The sequence below is a fragment of the Pyxicephalus adspersus genome, chromosome 5 (genome assembly GCF_032062135.1).
Source record: "Pyxicephalus adspersus chromosome 5, UCB_Pads_2.0, whole genome shotgun sequence".
In the NCBI taxonomy this organism is placed as follows: Eukaryota; Metazoa; Chordata; class Amphibia; order Anura; family Pyxicephalidae; genus Pyxicephalus; species Pyxicephalus adspersus.
In genome coordinates, this window is record NC_092862.1 from 140,758,297 (window position 1) to 140,782,599 (window position 24,303).

At 40.8% G+C, this 24,303-nt stretch overlaps 1 protein-coding gene across 2 annotated transcripts in view; it reads right to left on the bottom strand.

The window, feature by feature from the left end:
- The window catches only part of THSD7A (thrombospondin type 1 domain containing 7A), a 269,637-nt gene extending 265,809 nt beyond the window's left edge, over positions 1–3,828 (bottom strand). For both annotated transcript variants that reach the window (XM_072412943.1, XM_072412942.1), the window contains exon 1: positions 3,609–3,828. The gene's annotated coding sequence lies outside the window, so the exon portion shown is untranslated. The remainder of the gene's footprint in view (positions 1–3,608) is intronic.
- Between the last annotated feature and the right edge of the window lie 20,475 nt (positions 3,829–24,303).

Below are 24,303 nucleotides of genomic sequence, written 5' to 3' on the forward strand. Positions count from 1 at the left end.
GTAAATGGAAACCTCACTCATTTGTAGTATAGACAACCATCATGTCTAGAAGATGAATATTCGATTTATCCCCCCCCCCCCTCAGGCATTCTATAAATACCGGAAGGAATAATAACCAATCTGTATTTACTGGATGTACATTTTATCTTTGTGTAAAGCAATATAATAAAACAAAATTACAGAAGACAATCGGAGCACTGAGCACAGATTGCACGCCCTGATCTGCGTCTACCAAGGGCCAGGTGTGGGAAGGTTCCTGACCCCTCCACTTTATCTCAGGAGACCCCCGAGCTGATTTACCATCCCAAAAATAAACTTCATTTCGCAACTATGGTAAAATCAATGCAGCCATATACGCAGCAATCAATAGAGGCGACATTGAGATGGCCATTGGAAAGCTCCCTGCAGCAGGAGACCTGAGACGTGCACATTGCACAGATTTATCAGCCGAGCCCCCGCCGGAGACCTACATACTGCGTGATATTGACCGGTGGGGTAAAGGGGATGCTCTTGTTTGAAAACAGCTTTGGCAGCAGGCTAAAGAGAACCAGTCATTTCAATATTCACATTCTTATTACTGTGCAGATTTATTGGTTTATTGACTTGCTTAAGACTGAAAATCAGAGATCTGAGACTTTTCATCTTAAAGCGTACCTAAACTCAGAAATTTCACTTTACATAAAAGGGTAGACAACATTTTTTTTAAGTGCAACACCCTTTTTTTTAAAGCACAGCCCCTAATTTTCGAGAATGAATGGGAGCACAAAGCCTCCCGGGATACCTACGTCACGCACCCTGGGAGGGTCTTGGGTTCTACTTCTGCGCATGACCAAGCATCTCGGAGCCTTTTCGGCTCAGTAAGATCGGCAAGATTTTTTTCAACCTATGACACCCGATCTCGCGCTTGGGCGTGGTGACGTAGGAAGAAGAACCCGAAAGAAGAGGGGAAGATGGAGGAGCCCCGAGCACCGGCCCGAAGATGGATACTGGGTTGACGCGGGACCCGATAAAAGAGACCTCTGGATCGATCGATTGCACTGCGGGATTGAAGGTAAGTGAATTTTTTTTGTTTTAGGCAGTTTTGAGTTTAATATTTTACTGCTGATAACAAACGCTGCACCCAGCTGCTTAGTGTACATCACTGTAGTAAACAGGAGAGCCAATAAAATGCGTTGTTCATCCTAACAATGGAATACTTATATTTGCTTTTATTTGGTCTGTAAAATTTTGAATTAAGTTGTTGGTTAAATCAGTTATATTCAATGTAATATGTTTGTGTTATATAATCCCGGTTAAATTATAATAATAATAATGGAGTGTTATGTTATGTTAATGTATGCTTGCATATCAAAAGTGTAAATGTATTTATTTATTTGTCATTTATTTATTATTGGATATTTGTTAATTACTTGAATGGTTAATTTATTTATTAGTGTTTAAATAAACAGTTGCTTGCCAGCCAATTTCAATCCAAGATTGGTGTTTGGGTATTTACTGGCGGGGGAGTGGTTGGTAAGCAGGTTGGGGGGAGGCGGAGGTTCTGATGGTGGTGGTGAAGGACGGGCTAGAAAGCCCAAACTACCCTCGTCAAGGGAAATTTCCCAGTTATAAAGTTTTGGCAGGTGTCCTAAGGCTAAGTGCACACAGGCAGATGCACTGCCGATTTTAATACTCTGATCCATAATTGGAAATTCCTCAAGTTTCCCCAAACAGAAAATGATTTGATTTTTGATCAGATGTGCTCAGTTGTTCATATATAACAGTGTTTCTCAACCTGGGTTCCTTCAAAAGTTGCTGGGGGTTCCATGAGCAAGGAGTATTTTCTAGCTCTCATTCAAGTGATACCAATGATTTGTTTGTCTATCTGTAAGGGTGACATTCTTCCCACTGACCAGATCCGATTGTTTTATTGGATTGCAATTTAGATTGAAAGTGAAAGTCTGTTGATGTGTAATATAACTAAGTCTTTCCTACTTTGGCCAAAACTTAAGATGGATATGTGTCCAGAGTTTTCCTTTACAAAAAGAACCCGTCATAGGAGTAATACAGGGGTAGCCATTGATGGCCCTAGGCTGCTGCCTTCTACTTACAATACATGAAGATCCGAAAAGTCAGAAGTTCAAATCTGCATACTCGTTCTAAGTCTTTATGACTTCCGGGCATGCCGCTGGTAATGACCAGATCTAAACGCTAGTGATATGGACCTTAAGGACTGGTTTAGCCCTGTATCAGAAATGAGTGACCTCACATAACTCCCTGCAGTTGGCACCTTGCTTGGTTACTCCGCAATGTGTCCTAAGGAACCAGCGTCTGCAGATTTGACATCTGGCGGCAGTGAGCAGTACTGTACCACTAACTGACTCCATAATTCATCATGCATTCTCTATCAGGCTGCTGCATGTTAAAGCTACTTGTAGCACCTCCCCCGAGGTAGCAGTTCACTGGCACAAGAAAGTATTAACCACACTTATTGCCAGTCTGAATATAGCCAACAAAACATTTTTTTATGGAACATACATGCAATACAAGAATCTTGGACAAAGCCATTGATTCCAAATTGAAGTTAAGGCCCATCTTGCATTTTCAGATTAAGAAGCCAGAGGCAATGAACTGGTCTTTCTTTAGGGCCACCAGGATACCAATCTGACAGCATGAATGTACACAGGTTAAAAAAAAAGACACGTGACACACATCTATAGAACCATAAAGCCAAAATGTGATCCAGATCCAGGAAGGTAAAAAAACATATAAAACATAATACAATTTGCTTCAGTTTGGGTAAAATTCCATTTGGATCCCTGAAGGTCAATGAATTTTTGCTGGATCTACAATACTACTAATATTATTTTGTGCAGCAGAAAATACATCCAGTCTTCTTTTTGAAGAATTGGCTCTTGCCTGGAAGTCTCTTGCACTTTTATCAGCTTTCACTATAAAGAATTTTATCCCTATGTGGAGGGTAAACATTTTTCTTTTCAGTGCTTCCAAGTCATTTTGCACAATTTTTGTACTGTGTGTCTATGAATATATTTATTATAGGTGATCATAATCCCCTAAAGTGGAACTCTGGGTAATGTGATATCCCTCACCCCCCTCCACCACCTATAACTATATGATTGCTAAAACTATTATTCACTATCTTTAAATACCCGGCTACCTGTTACATGTGGCGAGCTTGCTGATAAGTGATGATCATTTCAGCTGAATGTGACTTTTATTAAAAGGGCAATATTAGCCATTTCTGGGTAAACAGCTATTCACCTTTGTTTATATAACCTCCTATATTTTTTTTATTTTTAACTCCCAACACTGCAAAGCTCCCTTTTTCAGCTTCCAATAACTCTTCCTATCTTAGAATAACAACAACCATTCTATCTATAGTAGAGCAGGTTGTCGCTCTATAACAGAACACCTCCCCATCTCTTCTTCTCTATAAAAGAAGAAGGTGTCCTGTAGTCCCCAGTGATAGCTGGATACAATGTAACTGATCAGCTGAATACTTCTATTGGTACATTTAACAGATCAAAAGAAAGCAAAAAGAAGTTTAATGTTAGGGTTGGCATTGGCCTTCTATAGGTACAGCAATTTGTTTTGAGAATCCCACTTACCTGTTTATTCCTCCGCTAATCAGCGCTGTGCTCCGTCTTCTGGAACGCAGGGAATATCATCGCTTATTGGCTTCATGGCAACATCCGATTAGGAGTTCATCATCCATAGAGAACTCCCAGGGGGAACATTGATGACCGAATGTATCACAAAATATCGATAAACCAAAGAAAGATGGAAAAAGGAGAGCAGAGTTTCTGCAGTGCGACTGTACAAGGCAGAGCAAGCTGTCAGAGGAGGGAGGGGAACCGGCCGAGGCCAAGAGGGCAAAGGAAGGAGACGGCAAATAGAGCGGCATTACATAGAGGAAACAAGGAGAGGCTGCTTTTATACCATGGCCTGCTCTATGTAATCCCAATACTGGGGGCTCATTCGTGATACAAAAGGCAAGCTGTTACTAAATGTCATAAATAATAATAATATTAATAATAAAGCAAAACCAAAGTTGCACTTTCAATTTTTGCAATCAATCAGGAGATGTCTCTGCAATAAAACATTCTCACCTGTCTGATTGCAGAAGAAGGAAGAAGTTAGTGGTCAGAATGGGAATAGGTAAATGTATTTTAAAAAATTGCGAACAGGCAGGTAAGATTTTATTATTGCAGAATAGAAACTGCCAGTACCTTCTGCAATTAGGACCGGCCTGAACGTGATTTTTTTAAATTTTTTTAATTACATGCACACGGGTGAATGAGCCAAAGTGCAGAGTGCAGCAATGGTGTCCACACAAACTGTAAGTTTTACAAAGACTGCAGCGCTGTTTTTTTTTGTTGCAGGGTTTAAAAACTAAATATGTGAAAACCAAAGACATCCCAAAAATGAACACCTGAAATGGGGAAAATTATCTTAACACTGAAACTGACAACCTGCTCCCAACATCTGAAATGAGTAAAAGGATCCTAACACTGAAATTGGTACCCTACTCCGAACACCTGAAATTGGTAACTGGATTATAAATAACATCACCTATCACCTAAATTTGATGGCCTCCTACATATGCCTAAAATTGGTCATCTTACCTTAACACTTAAAATGAATGTCAGTTGTAACAATAAACCTCTAACACTTACTCCCTTTTGGTTTGTTAAATAAAAAAAAGACACTGCTCTGATTCAATCCAATGAGTATTATAGTTTGAGCTACAGGCCTCTGTAAGCAATGCACCTTTTTGAGACATGGAAAATACAGGTAAATACTGAAAAGAGGCTTTAGACATCACCTACCGGCTTAAATAGAAAATGTAAAAAAAATCATAAAACGCACATGTGTCCTATTTACCTTACAGAAATGGAAAAATGGATTTTAGTCCTAAGCTTTATAAATAAACAACCTTCACTAAGCTGTCACACAATTCATACATTCGATGGAGGGTCAATATATATTTAACCTTACATTTATAAACCTTTGGCCACCCAAGTCCTTACTAACCTTTGGCCATATACAGGGCTGGATTTCCCACCTATACCATAGCCTAGGGCAGCATGGCCACCAGCGACGGCATTTGTAGTCCTCTGTTACTCAAACTGGGTTGTTGATGGCCATTGTCAAGAAAAACAATGGCCATTGAAGTTCTCCTTCCCAAGTTTGTAACCTGTTTATATTTCAGTCATTGACAGAATATGATGAAGGTAAAAGGCTTGCTTTTCCATCTACAGGTCTAGAAACCCAACACCGAACCCGACTAGCAAAAAGTCCTGCTCCACGATCCAGCTTGGACAATTCAGGGCAGGTTTGGATTGGGTGGCAGTGAATGAATGGCAGTGCAGCCATGATTGCAATAGTTAGAATCAGATAGAAGCCAAAGTCATTGATACAATGGTGGACCAGTGATGATATATGGGGCTTTTACCCACATAATGATGGTAAAACACTTGCTTTTCCATCTGCAGCCCAACAAACCCAATAACCCTGCGCAGCAAAAAAAGTCCTGCCCCACACTCAGCACACATAGGCAATTCAGGGCAGGGTTGGATTAGCCGTTGGTGGTGGAAGAAGAAGGAGCCTGAGGACCCAATCATTGCAGCTGTGATTGCAACATTCAGAATCAATCTGCCTATTTCCAGGCAGCAATGGATTAGCATGGGTGGGGGTTAATGGGGTCTGGTACAAGCTAAATAGCCTAGGGGAGACAAAAGTATAAATCTGACCCTGGCCATATAATATATATTCATCAAAACAGATCTTATCTTTTTTTTTTTTTAAGTTGACGGCCATCCTGACTTGGATGTATTTACTGACCCCATGAAATCTACAGTAGTCCGTCCTTTCCCATAACCCTTAACCTGCAGATATTCCTCTTCTGTGGCCAGCTTTTACTTTCAATCAAATGAAAAGTTTCCTCTTACAGTTCTATAATTCTCTGATCACACACATGAAATTCTTGATGATACTCATAAAGCAGAAGTGTTTCGTGGCTCTCATCGACAAGCATCTTGTCTCCCATTTACAAGCCATTCTTCTTGTGTCCTCTGGATCTTTAACCTTCTCAGCTCTTATCGTTTTCTTTGTTATCTCTTTGTAGAGTTCAGGTTTGCTGTATTTATAATGGCTCATCCTCCCCCATGTCTCGATCCAAGCGTTGTTCAGTCAATATTTTATTTACGATACTCTTTCCTTCAATCTGACATTGTTATTGCAATCCAGCTACAGGATTTGCTGACACATTTGCATGTAAAAGGCATGTGGCTTGTTTTTATTTATAGTTGTTTTTAAATTTAAAAATGTTAAAACATTATGTATGTATAAATAACAGGTTTCTTTTAGCACAGCTGAGACTGATACAATCCTTCACATATGAAAATATGGCTACAGCTCCAACTGCTGGCTGGATAGAGAACTACATCATACTTTAAAGTATTTATTTTGGAGCAGAAGACCCTTATTTAATGGTATTCCACAACCTTGGGAGGCACTCAAAGCTCATTGCCACCTCCAAAAATCACGTTTTAATCAACATTTCTCATTAACTCTATTTTGCCAGTTTGGCAAAATTTCACTAAAACCTGCTGACTTTTGTAAAACTTCCAGGGAATGCAATGGCTAAATTTTGCTTATAATTGCTTGGGATATTTTGACCTTGATTCTCTCAAGTTTAGTAAATAAAACAGTTGCATTGCAACTGTTTAATAAACTTTCCATGTTAGATCTCTGAGCAGAGAGACAAGCATGATGGGTCACCAGCAACTATATTGGAACCACACAAGAAAATTCGTCCAAGGATCCCGATCTTTCAGTGTATTTTCTGAATACAGACTGAACATTTGCCACCAATGCTTCAGGCAACACGCAAAGGATATGGCGTCATCAAGCTGAACCGATGTTTATTTGTACCTCTGGCCCTACATACTTCAATGTAATTGCAGTTGGTTCTCAAGAACTGCAATGAACTCAAGAACACACATAAACAAAATTTGATTAAACTTACAGTTGGGAGCTAATATCTTCAACACACATGTGAATAAAATTGGTTTATACCCCTAAAAAAAGAAAAGAATGAAGTTCTATCATGAAAACATTTGGAACTGGCAGTACTGTTTGGTAGTAGAACAGGAATCGCAAGACGACCCAAACAGTAAAACTTTCAACTTCTTTGTTTCTTACAAGTTTATTGGTTGACTTTTTATTTTTGTATTGCTGGGAGTTGACCTTTAAAGAAACTTTATCACTATCTTATTTAAAGTTGACCCACTTTTAAAGACTTTCCTTGCGTTCTCTATCACTTTATTCTTCCGCTGTCCTGACCACATCTAAGCTCCTGTGTTCTCCATACATTTGGGTGATGGTGAGTCCTGTCTTTTACATGACAGTGTTTTGGCCCGGTGATTGATGTCTACACCAAAGAAGGAGGTTAGAATTTTGCAGTGGCCCTAAAGGAGCCACAAATCCAAGGAAGGAGCTGAGTGGAAGCTGTGTACACCATAAGAGGGTTTGGGTAGACTTTAAAAAGATTGTGTGACTTTTTTCGGAAAGCTCTTTGTTCCATTGACCATTGATAGAACTCCAGTTGGCCCAGTTGTGTTCTCCATGACAGATTACAAGGATCCAATCCTAATTTTACAACCCAATTCCTTTTCTTAGTGAATGATCGTCAATATAAACAACACATTTTACAGGGCAGTACAGCCAAGTGTGGCTTTGCAATCCGATCTGTGCTCAGTGTAAGAAAGACCCAATTCAGGTGGGAATAAAAATCATTTCTCCATTGATTTTCTGGTTAGACCCCAGCTTCTACAAAAGGACTCTGAATTCAGTGGAGAACGGCAGGCCGAGCTTTAAGTAGCTGAAGTGCAATACGTATTTGCCATATGGGCTATCAGCAGGTCACACCGGCCTTCTGACTTGCACTGAGATGTAATGTGTAAATTGCAAGAGGAACAGAAAGCATTTGCTCTGATTGATGGGTTTCTATTGTTCTCACTTCCTTCTGTTTACATGTGAACTAAAAATAGTGATGTGGGAATGTATCAGCCTCCGAGCGGAGTGCCTGCCAATGGTCGCAGCTCACTGCATACAGAAACAATGCAAATGGATAATTGTCATCGGTGTCTGGAGCTAGCTAATGATGTCTTCTGATTGGTTGCTGAGGGTTACTGCACCTAGAATAAACACACAAATGAAAGCGGTTAAAGAACACTATTTTTTGGAACGGCTTTGTCATTTTTTTATTTTTAGAAGCAACATTTGGAAGAACAAAAAATGCTCTGAAAAACAGCAGTGCCAGGATCTTTGTGAAATAATTGGTTTCATCGTTATATGGGGACTGTGAGCTCTACCTTTTTCTTGAAAATATCTCATTTTCACTTTTCTATTCTTTTCATCTTTACATCTTAGTGCTGCCTAAAAGGAATGCTTGAAATTGGGGTTTTTCACCTCCTGAAATTTCAGTGAAAATTGGAAGATTTCAGCAAAATTCTGCCATCTTAGAGAAATAAGGGGGTGTAAGTAATAAGAGTGTAGTGGAATTTAAAAAACTTGCAATTTGGTGCATGGTAGGGTCAGTTTTTTAGTGTATTAGGTGTGCTACCACCCCATAACTCACTAAAGCAAGTACGAGTTCCTGTAAGTACTTCTAATACAAGCACAATTACCTGTGTTTTTGGTGTCAAATCCCAGTTGGTGATGGGTCCTTATTGAAAACTGAACTTAAAGCATACCTAAACTCAGAAATTTCACCTTACATAAAAGGGCAGAAAACCATTTTATGTTAAGTAAAAATTCTTTGTTCAGGTTTTTGTTAAGTGAAACATCCTTTTTTAATCCCTTATTCTTGATCGCTCTTGGGTGCTTCGTCTGCGCATGCCCGAGCATCTTCCCGAGCCTTTCACCCTAAAAATAGAAAAAATATTGGGTTGGAAAATTTTGGGTTGCAAAAAAATCTTGGTTGGGTCGGAAAGAAGAACTAGGAAAGAAGAACTAGGAAGAGGATCTAACTGTTAACAACACTGTTATTCGGCCCTCCCCTCAGGCACGTTGTCTTGGTTGCACCTTTGACTCGGCCCTCTCATTCACCCCCCATATTCAGAACATTTCCAGGTCCTGTCACTTTCACCTACGCAACATCTCCAAAATCCGCCCCTACCTGTCCCCTGAGACCACCAAACTCCTTGTACACGCTCTTATCATCTCTCGTCTGGACTACTGTAACCTCCTCTTCTCTGGTATTCCACTAACCCGACTCTCTCCTCTATAATCTATTATGAATGCTGCAGCCAGATTCATCCATCCTTCCCTCCGCTCCTCCTCTGCTGCATCTCTTTGTAGTTCTCTCCATTGGCTTCCATTTCACCTTAGAATCAAATTCATCTCCTGTGCTTTGCCTTCAAATCCCTACACAGTTATTGTCCCACTTACATTTCTGACATGGTTAAAAAATACTCCCCCTGCCGCTCTCTCCGCTCCTCCAATGACCTACTAATGACTTCCTCACTCATAACTCCATCACACGCACGGATACAAGACTTCTCTAGAGCTGCCCCGACTCTCTGGAATGGTCTTCCTCGTCCTATTCAGCTTGCTCCTACTTTCTGCTCATTTAAAAGAGCTCTCAAAACCCATTTTTTTCAAAATTGCCTACCCGTCTTCTTCTGTCATTTGAAACCATCACTACTTCCCACCACTACATATCTCCTATCCTATTGTGTGTAAATTCCCTCACCTACTAGATTGTAAGCTCTTCGGGGCAGGGTCCTCTCCTCCTATTTCACTGTCTGTATTTGTCTGTCATTTGCAATCCCTATTTAATGTACAGTGCTGCGTAATATGTTGGCGCTATATAAATCCTGTTTAATAATAATAATAATAATAATAATAAGAGGAGGTGACGATGCTGGAACGATGCGGGACCCAATGGAAGACACTGGATGGATCGGACTGCCCTGCGGGATCAAAGGCAAGTATATGTTTTTTTGTTTTAAGCACTTTTCAGTTTAGTTCCTTTTTAACTTGTGCAATGTTAGTCATTTAAGTTGCAGTGCTTATGTGCTAACAAGGAACATTGCGATAGATATACTAAAGACTGAGCTGCTTCTCCCTCCACTGTCCATTCCAGGGTTGGAGGAAGGACAAAACCTGTAAGTGTTTTAACTCCAGCAGAAGAGTTCTGGTCTTTACCCCTTTCAGGGAGGATTGTGCTACATGGCAGAGCTGGAGTAAATCTTTAAAGCCCATCTTATTTCTTGCCATGTGAAGGAAGATACATTTTCCTAAATTGAAGCAGTCTGATTCTCCATTACTGAGAGCAGACAGGTTTCTGTGACTTATTTCTTTTTTTTTTACTGCTCAATCAGTCCATTTCAATGGCTGCGCTGAGTACGGCACAATTAAGGTGTACTTACTGTCCTCTCCATTCCACAATCCGCCTGGCAATTCTAAAAGCACAATTTATGGGTTTAATGGTGCCGGAACAAAACCTAATGTAGCGTGCTTTCAGAAAATGTGTCAATGTCGGTCTGAGCTATTGATGGGCTTTATTGAGTCAAGGTTTCTGCAGAAAAAAAAGCAATTACGTATTCAGCACTTTTTTTTGCATTCTGCTTATATGTACATTATGTCATATTCTACATATAGAACAACAAATAAACTTTAGGATTTTATTTCATTGTACATTTCAATGTTTGTTATTGGTAATGTAAGGGTGGGGAGGGGTCTGCCTTAATATATGAGCTCAACAGACTTTTTTTGCACCCAATGACCTTGATTTATTAAAGCTCTTCAAGGCTGGAGAGGATACACTTTCATCAGTGAAGCTGGGTGATCCAGCAAACCTGGAATTAATTTCCTAAAAGTAATTTGCTATTTGCAAGCATCCTGGACCAGATACATTGCAGGTTTGCTGGATCACCCAGCTTCACTGATGAAAGTGTATTTTCTCCAGCCTCAGATCACCCAAGAATCCTTTTTTCTTTTGGACATCAAACACTTCCTTCACTCTTTGAGCCTGATTTATTAAAGCTCCCCGAGGCTGGAGAAGATACACTTTCATGAGTTAACGCCCGGTGATCCACCAAACCTAGAATGGATCTGGTCCAAGCAAAACATTTGATTGAAAATAGCAAATGACTTTTAAAAAATCCATTCCAGGTTTGTTGGATCACCCAGCTTCCCTAATGAAAGTGTATCCTCTCCAGCCTTGGAGAGCTTTAATAAATCAGGTCAGTGAGTTGTGGTAAGTTGCCATGAGTTGTGATTCCAATTAATAGACAGTTCACATGGATCAAATGCACAATTTTTTCAGTGTAGTGCAATATTAGTGCACTGCAATACATGTGCCTTGGAGGTAAGTTATCCCTTGGGGTAAGGGCAGCCCCCTTGGGTTTGTGGTTCCTAGCACTAAAGGTTCTGCCAAACTCCACATTCAGTGACAGAAGGAAAAAAAGGAAGGTTGAAAGAAGAATCTTTTAATGGCAGGTATATTGAATAATGGTTTGTAACTGACAATCACATTAAATAGTAAAGTGATTAGCCACCTCAATACATAGGTGAATAATTAAAGATATATACTACAAATCAAAGTGACCCCATTAATTATAATGAGGGTCGTATTTCAATTACTAGACAAAGTCTTCCTAAAGCAGATATTCTCACATGAGAAATTGGACTCAGTATCCAATGCGTTTCGCCCTATAGGCTTCCTCAGGGGATAATGAGAGCCATCAAACAACTAAAATGTTGGGGTCACTCTGGTTTGTACTATATATGTTTAATTACTCCCCAATGTATTGAGGTGGCTAATCACTTTACTATGTAATGTAATTGTCGAACAATTAATAAATATACATGCCACTGAAAATCCCTTCTTTCAACCTTCCTTTTTTTGTTTTATGCCTTGGGCTACAAGAGACAAAAATAACAATATAAGCTCCTTCACACTATGGAATGTCGTACATTTTACTAAATTCTGTTCACCTTGCCATGAGCTGTGAGCAGCAGCACATTGAATAGAAAGGTAGCACGCGTTGCATTTTTAAAATGCACCAAATGGCAATAAATGTGCAGGTGTTGCTGTGTGATTATTATTATTATTATTATTAAACAGGATTTATATAGCGCCAACATATTACGCAGCGCTGTACATTAAATAGGGATTGCAAATGACTGTGTGAGTCCAAATGAGGAGGTAATGGAGAGCAGTTTGGCTGAGGAGGGAAGGTTAGGCTCATCCAGTGTGATGCAGGGCAGTGGAGGCTCAAGGTGTGTTTGGGTGGTCAGTGACAATGAATGGCAATCCAGCACACCAGCAAAGGTGTTGTGTGTCAGTCCAGTGCGCTAGTGGGAACAACCCTAAAGCTTTGCAGGATGAAGGGGATGCTTTGTGGGTGTAACTTTTTCTCCAGCATTGAGTTCAGCTTTAAGGACCCATACACACTCAGATGCCCTGATTTTTTTAAAGTTCTCCAAGGCTGGAGAGAATACACTTTCAGAAGTGAAACTGGGTGATCCAGAAAACATGGAATGGATTTTTAAAAATAATTTGACATTTGCTAGCAAATGTTTTGAATCCTGAACCAGATCCATTCTAAGTTTGCTGGATTACCCCGCTTCACTTCTGTAAGTGTATTCTCTCCAGCCTTGGAGAGCTTTTATAAATCAGGGCCAAAGTGTGAAATTGTGCAGTTCTCAGCTCTCAGCAAACTGCTGCTTTGTGTGCAGAAGGGACAAACTGCCCCACAGGTAAGTAGATCCGCATGCAGCTGCATCACAGATCTCCAATTACCAAACCCCCATTCTCAAAAGTGACTTTTTGCTTTTGGTAACCATGCTGCTTTTAGTGAAAAGGAATGTGGTTGAGCAGACTTGAAACGGTTCTTAGTGTTAGGCTAAAGCTGCGTACACACGTCAGATTTTTATCGCCCGATAACCGGCATCGGCCAGATGTCGGGCGAAAATCTGGCGTGTGTACAGTCGGCGTCGTCTATCGTCCGAACGACCGTCCTGGCGGATCCTTTCCAACGACAAAAATTGCACGTGTGTACGCAGCTTTAGGGGGAAAAATGTTGAAAGCCATGTAGAGAAAAATGTTATTTTGTATCCATGTAAAAAATGTGCTCATCATATGAGCAGAGGGATGAGCTCATCAGCCTGCTGCTGGTCTTCCATTGTCCAGTCACAAGTAGGGGAAGTGACCAATTCCTTCATTAGAGAAAAAGTAAAGTGGAATTAAAATTTAAAAAAAAATCACATTTACCTTTACTTCCACCGAGCCCCTGATCCCACTGGAACTTTCCTCAATTGAATCCCATGTTTTCCTGGAATCCTCCTTCGTCCTGTCGGGCACTGCCATCTTCCTCTGTCTTCTTTTTTCTTCTGGCTGTGTTACCCAATCTTGTATTACACCGGTGTGAGATCAGGTGACCTAACCTGCTGTAAATGGGGAAAAAAAGAGTGCTGATTTCACTGTGCATGCGTCACATTGGCAGGAAAAAGCCACTTATGCGCATTCCAAAGATTGGTCAAGCGCAAAAAGAGCAGCCAGAAGCCTCCTAGGATACATGACGTAGACATCTCAGGAGGGTGTGCTCTCCTATTCAGTCTATACTGCCACGAGGACTAAAGTGTTCTGCAGATGCACTCCACCTGCTGGCAAACATGTGAACTGCCTCTTCTTCAGCACTCCCTCTGATGGTGGGTTAGGTTGTCTGCAGGTCACATGGCCCCATTCAACACATGACCTTCTCTTTATAAGGAAGTGACTGGCAAAAGCTCTGTTTTCAGGTTACTGTATTTCCTGTCTGTGTCTCTAGGTGCTGATATTCTGTGTACCAACTCTGGCTTTTACCCTTGGCTACTCCTACCTGCTGCCTGCCCTGACCACTGGCTTGTTTGACCATGCTTCTGTCTTTAGTTCTGGCCCCTCGCCTGATTCCTATCTTTCAGCAATCTTCTGCCTCTGCGTGCATGGGGACCGCAACCTGGCAGTTGCCCGCAGCGTCTCATCCTCACCACTAGAGGCTCTGGTGAAAACCGGGCAGCTGCTTAGACTCTGCACCCAGTGCCAACTGGGCTGGTGACATGAAGGGCCCACCATCCTGCCCTGCAGCCCTGTGACTATATAACTGATAAGCGAGGTGATAGGAAAGGAAACATTCATCCCTAAAGGGATATTCATATTTGTTCTTTTCACCTAAAGCCTATTGGTTTCAGAAGCCCAGAAGTGACATAGTGCTGCAAAATGGATTCATTGAGATAAAATCATTTCTTACAAAAGCTGCCAATTTCTGGAGTAAATTTAAACAATTCAGCAAAAAGTGCCTGCTATAGGTGACATCATTAATTTTCTTTGTATTAATGGAAATAAGTAAAACGATAATTTTGCAATACATTCTATAAAAATGAAGATTACAGGTTTAGTAGGTATATATATCTGCATGCAGAGGTAGATTAAAAGCATAAAACAAATGAATAGCTTGTTGCAGGGATCTGTATTTCATACTTAAAAGGGAAATCTTTAGAGGAAAGCTTCAATATGATCTCCATCTGTCTCACATTGAAGTTAGAAATCAGTTCTTTTAAAATGTTCTGGCCTGCTTTCTGTCACATCTACAGCAGGCTGATAATCAAACAGAACATTCTGACATATCTCCAGTACTCATGCTTCTTTAAGGGGAAAAAACTCCATATTTTCTACAGTCACACTGAATCAGGAATTTCGATTTATTCTGCAAGATCCAAAAATAAAAGGTGAGATAGCGCCCCCTGGAGGACAGCACCTCCATCATGCAATTATCTGACAATTAGTGAGCTGCAGATCTATAATGTGAGTGATGGATTTTACATCAAAAGTGTTACTGCACTTAAAAAAAGGATATTTGCATTCTGTTCCTGGTTTGCTATTCTATAACTTTTAAAATTTAAAAAATGTTATACAGTGGTGGACAAAATCTATGAATTCATCAATATATCTTTTACTTCTATAGAAATCCAGTATCTAGCATCTAATGACCAATGGAGACTAAGGGCCAGCTAAAACTTGAAACACAAGGTGCTACTGCATGCTCAGCTGATTCTTAGGATTGGTGATTTTAATGATCTCACACTGCAGATGTTGACATTCAGATCACATGAAATGCACTGATGTTTTTCGGGAAGAATTCCAGACCAACCAGCCATGGTTATGTGACGCTTCAGCCCTGATATTCTGTCCTCTGATTTAATCCTTCTCTTTTCTCTGTACACCTCCTCACTCGGTGGCCTCATCTCCTCTTTTGGCTTTCAATACCATCTGTATGCTGACGACACTCAAATCTATCTGTCCACTCCTGACCTGTCTCCCTCAGTCCTGGATAAGGTCTCATGCTGCCTGTCAGCCATCTCATCATGGGTGTCTGACTGATTCCTGGAACTCAACCTCATACCCCCCATATTTAGGACATTTCCAGGTCCGGTCACTTTCACCTGCACAACATCTTCGAAATCCGCCTCTACTTGTCCCCAGAGACCACCAAACTCCTGGTACACACCCTTATCATTTTTCATCTGGACTACTGTAACCTCCTCCTCTTTGGTATCCCACTAACCCGACTCTCTCCTCTACAATCTTTTATGAATGCTGCAGCCAGACTCATCCATCCTTCCCACCTACCTACCCAGTACACAGCCTACCCATCACTCCTCTTCTGCTGCATCTCTTTGTAGTTCTCTTCATTGGCTTCCATTTCACCTTAGAATCAAATTCATCTCCTGTGCTTTGCCTTCACAGTTCTTGTCCCACTTACCTTTCTGAGCTTTCTTGTCCCACTTACCTTTCTGATCTGATAGAAAAATATTCCCCTAGCTGCTCTCTCCGCTCCTCCAATGACCTACTAATGACTTCCTCACTCATAACCTCCTCACACGCACGGCTCCAAGACTTTTCTAGAGCTGCCCCGACTCTCTGGAATGGTCTTCCTCATCCTATTCGGCTTGCTGTACACATTAACAGAGCCCTCAAAACCCATTGCTTCAACTTCACTGACCAATTATCTGTCTCTAACCCATAATTACTTACCCACCATTCCATATCCCCCTTCTTATTGTGTGCTACTTCCCCACCTCCTAAATTATAAGCTCTTCTGAGCAGGCTCCTCTCCCCCTCCTGTGTCATTGTTTGTATCTGTCTGGGTCTTTCCTCATATTTCACCGCCTGTGTGGTGCAGACTTGCTCTCCATGGCAAATTCTTTTTCTAAATTTCCACAGTGATGGGTCAGGGACCAGTGTATGATCCGGTGAACATGGACACCAGTGGAGGAGTGGATTGCTTGTCCTCCAAGGAGAAAGTGGCACTGCCAAGTTCACTGCCAACTTGACCTGGATCTGATCGGAATCATATTTAGATAAGTACATCTTTGTTGACTAGTTAAGATATGGTTAGCTCCTGCAGGATGGGTTAAAGGTGGTGAAAGGATGGATTAAGAAAAGAACTGCTTTTAGTTACCAAGAAAGATTTACGGTTGACCACGGTTGCATAGCAATCCATAAAGCTGTAATGCCGGTGTCATACTTACCTCTTCCTTGCTAAATCGCAGAGGCCCCTCTCCTGTGCATGCGGACAGTTCTGAACCTGGGGGCGCCTGCTCTTCCAGATTTAATAAGTTTCATCTCTCCCACCAACCAATCTTTGAAATAGTCTCTTAATCATCCCTGCCTAGTTAGCTGGCTCAGTCACAGCATACAGTGTTTGTGCAACATTTCTCCACTGGTGCCAAGCCCCCTAGCTCTGCTGAGAATTTCCTCTACACCTGTTGGTTAATTCAGTGCTTTCCCTGTCTAGCTTCTGTGTTAACCTTTTGTTGCCCCGGCTGTAGTTTCCCAGCATGTTCCCTTGTGTTGTTCCAGTGTTCCTGTCTGTCTGTGGATATCCCCGTGTCACCTGTGCCTCCTGTTGCTTCCAGTGTCTCCTGTGTTCCCGGTGTCCGCCGAGGTCCCATTGTCACTGGTGTCTGTCTTCTAGATTCCTGGTATTTGACCCCTGGCTTGTGACCTGACCTTTCTTGCTTGCTGCCTGCCTCGACCCCAGCCTTCCTTGACAATTCTTCCTTCTATTGATTTGGTACCACGTATCATCCTACCCATCCTGTGCCCAAGGATATGCAACCTAGCAGTAACCAGCAGTGCAACATCCTCACCACTAGAGCCTCTGGAGAAGACCTGGTTACTGCTTAGATTTTGCGCCTTGGTCCTTCTTAGGGCTCACACCATTTTTGTGCGAGCCGTAGCACCCCCTAGAGGCTCCATCTCCCCAAGCGTGACAGCTGGCCCTTTACATCTACCTTCTCTATGTCTCTTCCACCAGCAGTCCATCTTGGGCATTACCATTTATTAGTGTAAACAAAATCTTTTTATTTAAAGCTTTATATGCCCAATATCCACTTTATTAGCTTCTTAAAAAATCGGTGAGTTGTGCAGATTTTAATGCAATACCCAAAGGTTCAGTTGCTCTTCAGTGAAACCCTGGAATTTGGATGATGTCTGACTGAAGCAAAGTGGATAATGGAATTTTGCTACCAGATGTGGTGATTGAAGCATCTCAAAAACTGCTGACCTCCTGGGGTTCGATGCACTATAGTCCACAAAGTTTATAGTACATGGTGTGAATAACTAAAAGCACTCAGTAAGCAGCTGTTTTGTAGATCTTGTTAATAGGAGAGGTCATAAAATGTTCAAGCTGACAAAAATCCATAACTGCTCCATCAAGCACATTGACAGCAATAAAATGAGGCTCCAGTAGACACTGATCACTCAAATAAGAAAATGGAAGATTGGAAAAATAATGACTTGCTTGGTGAATCCTGAATTGTTGTGAAGCTGGTGGGTGACGTGGTCTCTCACGATAGGAAAAATGTAGGCTGTGTAACCACCGATAACCTCTAGGAATGTGTCGGTATCAGTATGCATTGGTGCCAATATCTGTAAATGTGGAGCAAGACACGGACATCTGGTGCAGCTACTTATTCATTGGAGTGTAGAACTATGGGGACTTGCTAACTCATTTCTAGACTTTAGGTAGTACAAGTTTTACCTGTATAAGACCTGACTTGTCACCAAATAGGCTTTTTTATCTGCTCTTAAACTGTCCCCTACAAACCCACCATTTAATTGATAGGACTGAACCTCAGGATTAAACACTGTTCAGCATCTTTTAATCCAATTTAGAATTTGGGGTACCAGGTTCTATCCCTGCCTTAGGTTCATGGAATGCTGCAAACAGCAAGTCCATGTACTTGTTGCCGGCATTTTGGACCCATCCACTTATGGCAAAAAGGACTTGTAATGTTTTTGGACATGTTATTCAATGGATCTGTGATGTTTATGGACCTGTGATGTCTTTGGACCTGTGACGTCAATGTATCTGTGATGTCAGTGGACCTGTGATGACAATGGATCTGTGTAGACTGAAGACACCTGGAACAAAAAGATATCTATTTATTTATTTTTTTGTCTTTGGATGAGTGCTAATGGTACATTGGGAAGTTGTAGGAAAGGATAAGTGTTACAGACCCAAATCTGGGGTTGTGATTTAACAAAAGATTGAGAAACATGTAAAGGACTGGACCCACTTTTCTTAACCTATTAACATGGAGGAACCCTTTAAATACCATTCAGATACTTGCCAATATTTATGATTTGCCCATTGTACATAACCTGGTAGCTATTGGAATGAATGCCTCTTACATTGTCGGCCAGTGAGAATGTCACTCTTACAAATTAATGTTGTAAACTCACCTGAGAGTCACAAATTGCTCATTGCCTAAGGAACCCCTACCCTCAGGAGGAATCAGGGGGATCCACGGAACCCTGGTTGAGAAACACTGGCCTAGAACATAATCTACGGGATGGATTGAGGGAAATATGAAATATTTCTATGCAAAAGGAAATATTAATATTATTATTATTATTATTATTATTAATAATAATAATAATAATAATAAAACTAGAATTTATATAGCGTCATCATATTACACGGCGCTTTACAGTCCATTGTCATATTACTATATATATATATATATATATATATATATATATATATATATTGTCATGTCATATTTCCATTTTTATTTTTTTTAACCTGAAGATCATAAATACAAGAAATATATATACACAATTCATTATACATCTCCTTTAAGGTTAACTCAGTACGTCTTGCTGTGCACTAAACCAAAACCTTTTATCATTCCGAGTCTCTTTCTGTATCAATGTTCTCTATAGCGGTGATTAAAACAATTACTCTTTCTTTATGGATATCTATTCACTGGTACAAGGCATGAAATATCAAATTAGGACTTGGAAGAAGTGCACGAGCAAGAAATTGTGCAGAGCATTTGAAATAAAAGAACAGTTTATTGTTGGCTAATCCTCACTGTAAGCGGCCCGATAAAGCTCCTACACTTGCATAATTTCACGTTGAGAAGGGCAGATAAATTAACACGGTTCAGGGCGCTGGGAACCACGGTTTCTTCATCGCATTAACAAAGTCACTAAGACCTTGAATGACCCGCTGTGTAAATGTCACTCATGAGCCCCGCGATGGGCGCTTAATCCATCGTTTCACTTGGCTTGTGAAGAAGGAGAAGGGGGAAATTTGCATTTGTTTGAAATAAGAAGTGAAATAGAAGTGCTAACATTATGTATCCAGACAGGTGTAAGAATGGAGAGATGCAAAGACGCAACCTTCAATAATAACAGGGGGTGGAAGGAAACCGCGACAAAGGGAAACGATAATAAGCGGTTATAAATGTCATCGCTGGCTGAAAGTTGAACCAAAAATGTTGTCTTTCAATTTTATTCTAAAGTTTATCTAAACCTAAAACCAAAATGTTCTATATTGCAGATTACTATTAATGTGGTGACTACATTAGTGTTTATTTTCAAGCTTTTTAATCTTTATTTTCACCTAGTGAGCCTGGCAGTAACAGACTTCCTGTCCTAGGCAGACAATGTTCACTTAGCAGAAAAGGAAATGGCGTTGTCACCCAAGAATCCAACGTCCAATACTTTCTTCACTTTTTGAGCCTGATTTATTAAAACTCTCCAATGTTGGAGAAGATACACTTTCATCAGTAAAACTGAGTGCTCCAGCAAACCTGGAACAGATCTGGGCCAGGATGCAAAACATTTGCTTACAAATAGCAAATTACTTTTAAGAAAAACATTCCAGGTTTGCTGGATCACCCACCTTCACTGATGAAAGTGTATCCATTCCAGCCTTGGAGCTTTAATAAATCAGGGCCCTTATCTCTATGAAATGGGGGTGGGGGGGATTTGTAGTTTACATGAAATAATTCATAAGATTTTAGTTTAGTGCATAGGAGGTGACAAGGAGATAAGATTTTGGAATGACATGAACCTGTGGAAAATATCCCTAGGCTGAAAAACTAATGCAACCACCACAACTAGGAACTGATGATATATTTTGTTGTTGCAACTGTCTTCCAGTTGTGCTTCTGCATTATCACCCTGTGGAGATCTCCTTGAGGAGACCACCAGCGGCCAAGCCACAACACTGCACAAGTATTTCCATGATTATCACATATTAGGCAGACCACCTGGCGCTCCAATAGGTGCTCCATCACAAAGGTACATAGTGGAAAAGGTTCCCTTGGCTGGTGGTTGGCAGGGTCAGTACTGGCAATACCCTTGGCACAAGCAAGTATCATTTCAGTATTTCCAGGAATGTTGGCAACAAGGCATCCCTGAATAACTACACCAAACACAGACTTGTATATGTTAAATGGATAAAACTATAATGACATCTGACTATCATATCTATCTATATGAACAATAGTATGTGGCCACCACTCCAAATTTTTAAGTTCAGGTGTTTTCAGTAATGGCTTCTGTGACTACTTCAGGATGCAAAGACATTTCAGGCAATTTTATGCATTCAGCTTTGTGGGAACAGTTAGGGAAAGGCCAGTTACATGTTCCAGCATGGCTGTACCCTGTGTAGAAGACCAGCTTCAAGACATAGTCTGATGAGGTTGATGGGAAGGACCTTGATCTGTCCTCTACAGAACCCTCACCTCAACTCTACTGAACATATTTGGAATAAGTTAGAGTTCCATTTTGGAAACCAGGCCTTCTCATCCAATATCAGTACCTGACTTCACAAATGTTCTTTTGGCTGAATTGTCTCAAATTCCCATGGACACCTTCTAAAACCTTACAGAAAGTCTTCACAGGAATAGAGGTTGGGGTGGATATAATAGAATGGAGAGTTACATTTTCAAAGCCATTGTTTTGTAATGAAATGTCTAACTATTCCATATAGGTGTGATGATCAGGTGTTCACTATTTTTGTCCAAATAACAAATGTTCTTTTGGCTACATTAGCACAAATTCATACAGACACGTCTCAACAAAAATCACCAAAATCTTGAAGAAAGCATTTACCAGAAGAATGTAGGCTGGTAAAAAATAAAGGAAGGGATAATTCCATTTTAATGCCCATGGTTTTGAAGTGGGATGTCCAACTAACCCATAATGGTGTGATGAACAGGTGTCCACCATTTTTGGCCATTAGAACTACAAAAGTTCTTTTGGCTGAATTGGCACAAATTTCCACAGACACCCTCTAAAATTACATAGGAAAAGAAGCTGGCATAGTTGGAGATTTCCATTGTAATGCCTATGGTTTGGTAACTGGATGTCTAACAATCCCATTAGGTTTGATTAGATTTGACTTACAAATGTTATTTTGGCTGAATTAGCATAAATTCTCACAGACACATTGAGACATAATTAAGGTTCTCCAAGGCTGGAGAGGATACCTTTTCATCAGTGAAGCTGGGTGATCCAGCAAACCTGAAATGGATCTGGTCCAGAATTCAAAATCTCCCCTCTCACATCTCACAATCTCACATCTCCTAGATGTGTGATGGTCAAATGTCCACCATTTTTTGTCCATATCACATACATTTCTGGCAGTGAATGCATTGAGATTCATAGAACCTATGCAAGACATATTCCAAATGTTTAGATTTGATTGTATAATACATTCAATTTGTGACAATAAAAATTCTTATAAAAAACTTCACAGTAATTCCTGCACGAAACTGCATTATTTTATATATTGATACAACACTATTCATTGCAGCATTCTTCTGTCCCTAATTTAATCCTTCTATTGTCCATTTGTTTTTCTTACTGTTCTCTTTCTTGAACTGTATTCTGTGACAGATCATTTATCATCAGACCTCAAGCTCTACATGATGGTGTTGAGATCCTCTAATGAAGGTCACGTTGTCCTCTGTCATGACAGATGACATCATTATAGTCAAATTCCACTGAAAACCGAAATCGCAGATGCTACCCAGCAGACATGCCATGATCCTTACATTTGAGCGAAGCCGGAGACAGCCATGTGTGACGCTCTTTCAAGAAACATGTTTTGATTAATTAATTGTCAGATCTGTCCTAGATAAATATTGGTTGACGTGAGGACAGGTCACACGGGTTATATTATGCCTAGACTATCTACGTCTTAATACAGTGGACTTCATTACAACAGCGGCACTTGTGTACGAACACCATACAATAAGCCAAAGAAAGGCTTCAATGGGTGCATGGCTTATGTATTATTCTTTATCATTTTTAACAAGTTAACCCATAGTATTGTAGATACAGATACAATTTACAGCCAAGCTACATGTTTTATTTAGGAAGGTGTGGGAATTCCATTATATGATTCCAACATCATACAGAAAATAAGCTAAAGGATGTAGAACATATGGTTTTGCTTGCAGAATCTAATAAAGACTTTAACTTCTTACCTAAATAATGAGGGAACCCCTGAAATAACTTTCAGGTCTTTAGGGAACCCATTGCTATCATGCGACGTGCCGGTCAGTGGGAGGATTCCCTCTTACCTTGCTGGCAAAGTGAGAAGAATATAACAATTACTGATATCCAAAAAGATTATAAGATAAGAGAGGCACAAATTGCCCATTGCTGCAACCCCAGGAGGAACTCTGGTTGAGATACACTGCCTTAGACCTTCTCAAAGTCAAATGTGCAGTATTCAAAATTGCAATTCTGTACAGTTTGCTTCAGATAACTCTGCATTATGTTACCACAGGGTTCCTCCAGAGGTTGCTACTAGTTCCATTAGCAATGAGCAATTTGTGACTCCCAGGTCAGTTTTACCAGATCCCAATGGTTGGCTATCTGTAAGGGTGGCAGCCTTCCCAATGGCAAGCAATAAAAGAAGCATTCTTATATCAATGTACTGTGAGCTGTGGATATAATAGTTATAGAAGGGGTTCCCTGAGGACCTAAATGGTATTTCAAGGGTTCCCTCATGTTAAAAAGGTCAAGAAACACTGCTCTAAAGGACCCCCAGAGGGTTTAGGTTTGAGAAGCCCTGATTTAAGATAATTGCAGAATTTTTCCTTAGTAGGGATGAGGAATTTATTAAATTCGGTCTCGCAGTGAATTGGGCCGTTCTCGCTTACCAAACATGTAGGCGAGAGCGGCCTTTGTAAATTCGGCCGTCGAGACCAAATTTTTGGGACCTGCAAGACCAATCGGGAGCAGAGCTGTCAGCTACTCTCTCCTGATTGCTGCCCTGTAGTATGTGTTTCTGGATAGAGTTTCTCTATCCAGGAACACAGTGTAAGTCTCGCTGGCTGCTCATGAATGAATGCAGCGTGGGAAAAATCCTCTGATTTTTCCCACAGCCGCGTTCATTCATAAACGCAAGCCGCATGACTCACTCTGAGAGGAGAAGTATCGCGGCTGCATTTATGAATGGAGCCATGGGAATCCTCCTCTCAGTGGGGGATCCCCGGGCACTACAGGTCCAAATGAGGGCTTGCCTTCATTCGGATCTGTAGTGCCCGGGGATCACTTACTGACAGGAGGTTTCCCATGGCTGTATTTATGAATTCAGCTGGGGTAATCCTCCTATAGCGATTTCCTGGATTTCCTATTGTTTCGCGAAATTTCAGAAACTTCAAGGAAATTTTTGCGAGAATGCCAGAGGAATTCTCGCTCATCCCTATTCCATAGTCATGCTCCATCCACAAAGGCCAGAAGCTCCATGGAGACGAGTATCCCTTACCTATAGCAAGGATTTTTCAAAGTCAAAGTAGTGAATGTCTCAACATAAATAGGGAATCACACGCCCAAACAACATATGGGATGAAATCAGCAACCCCAACAGATAATACAAACCTAAGCATAACAAGCGGAGTGCAGGTTTCAGCGGTTGGCATGTATCAACTAAA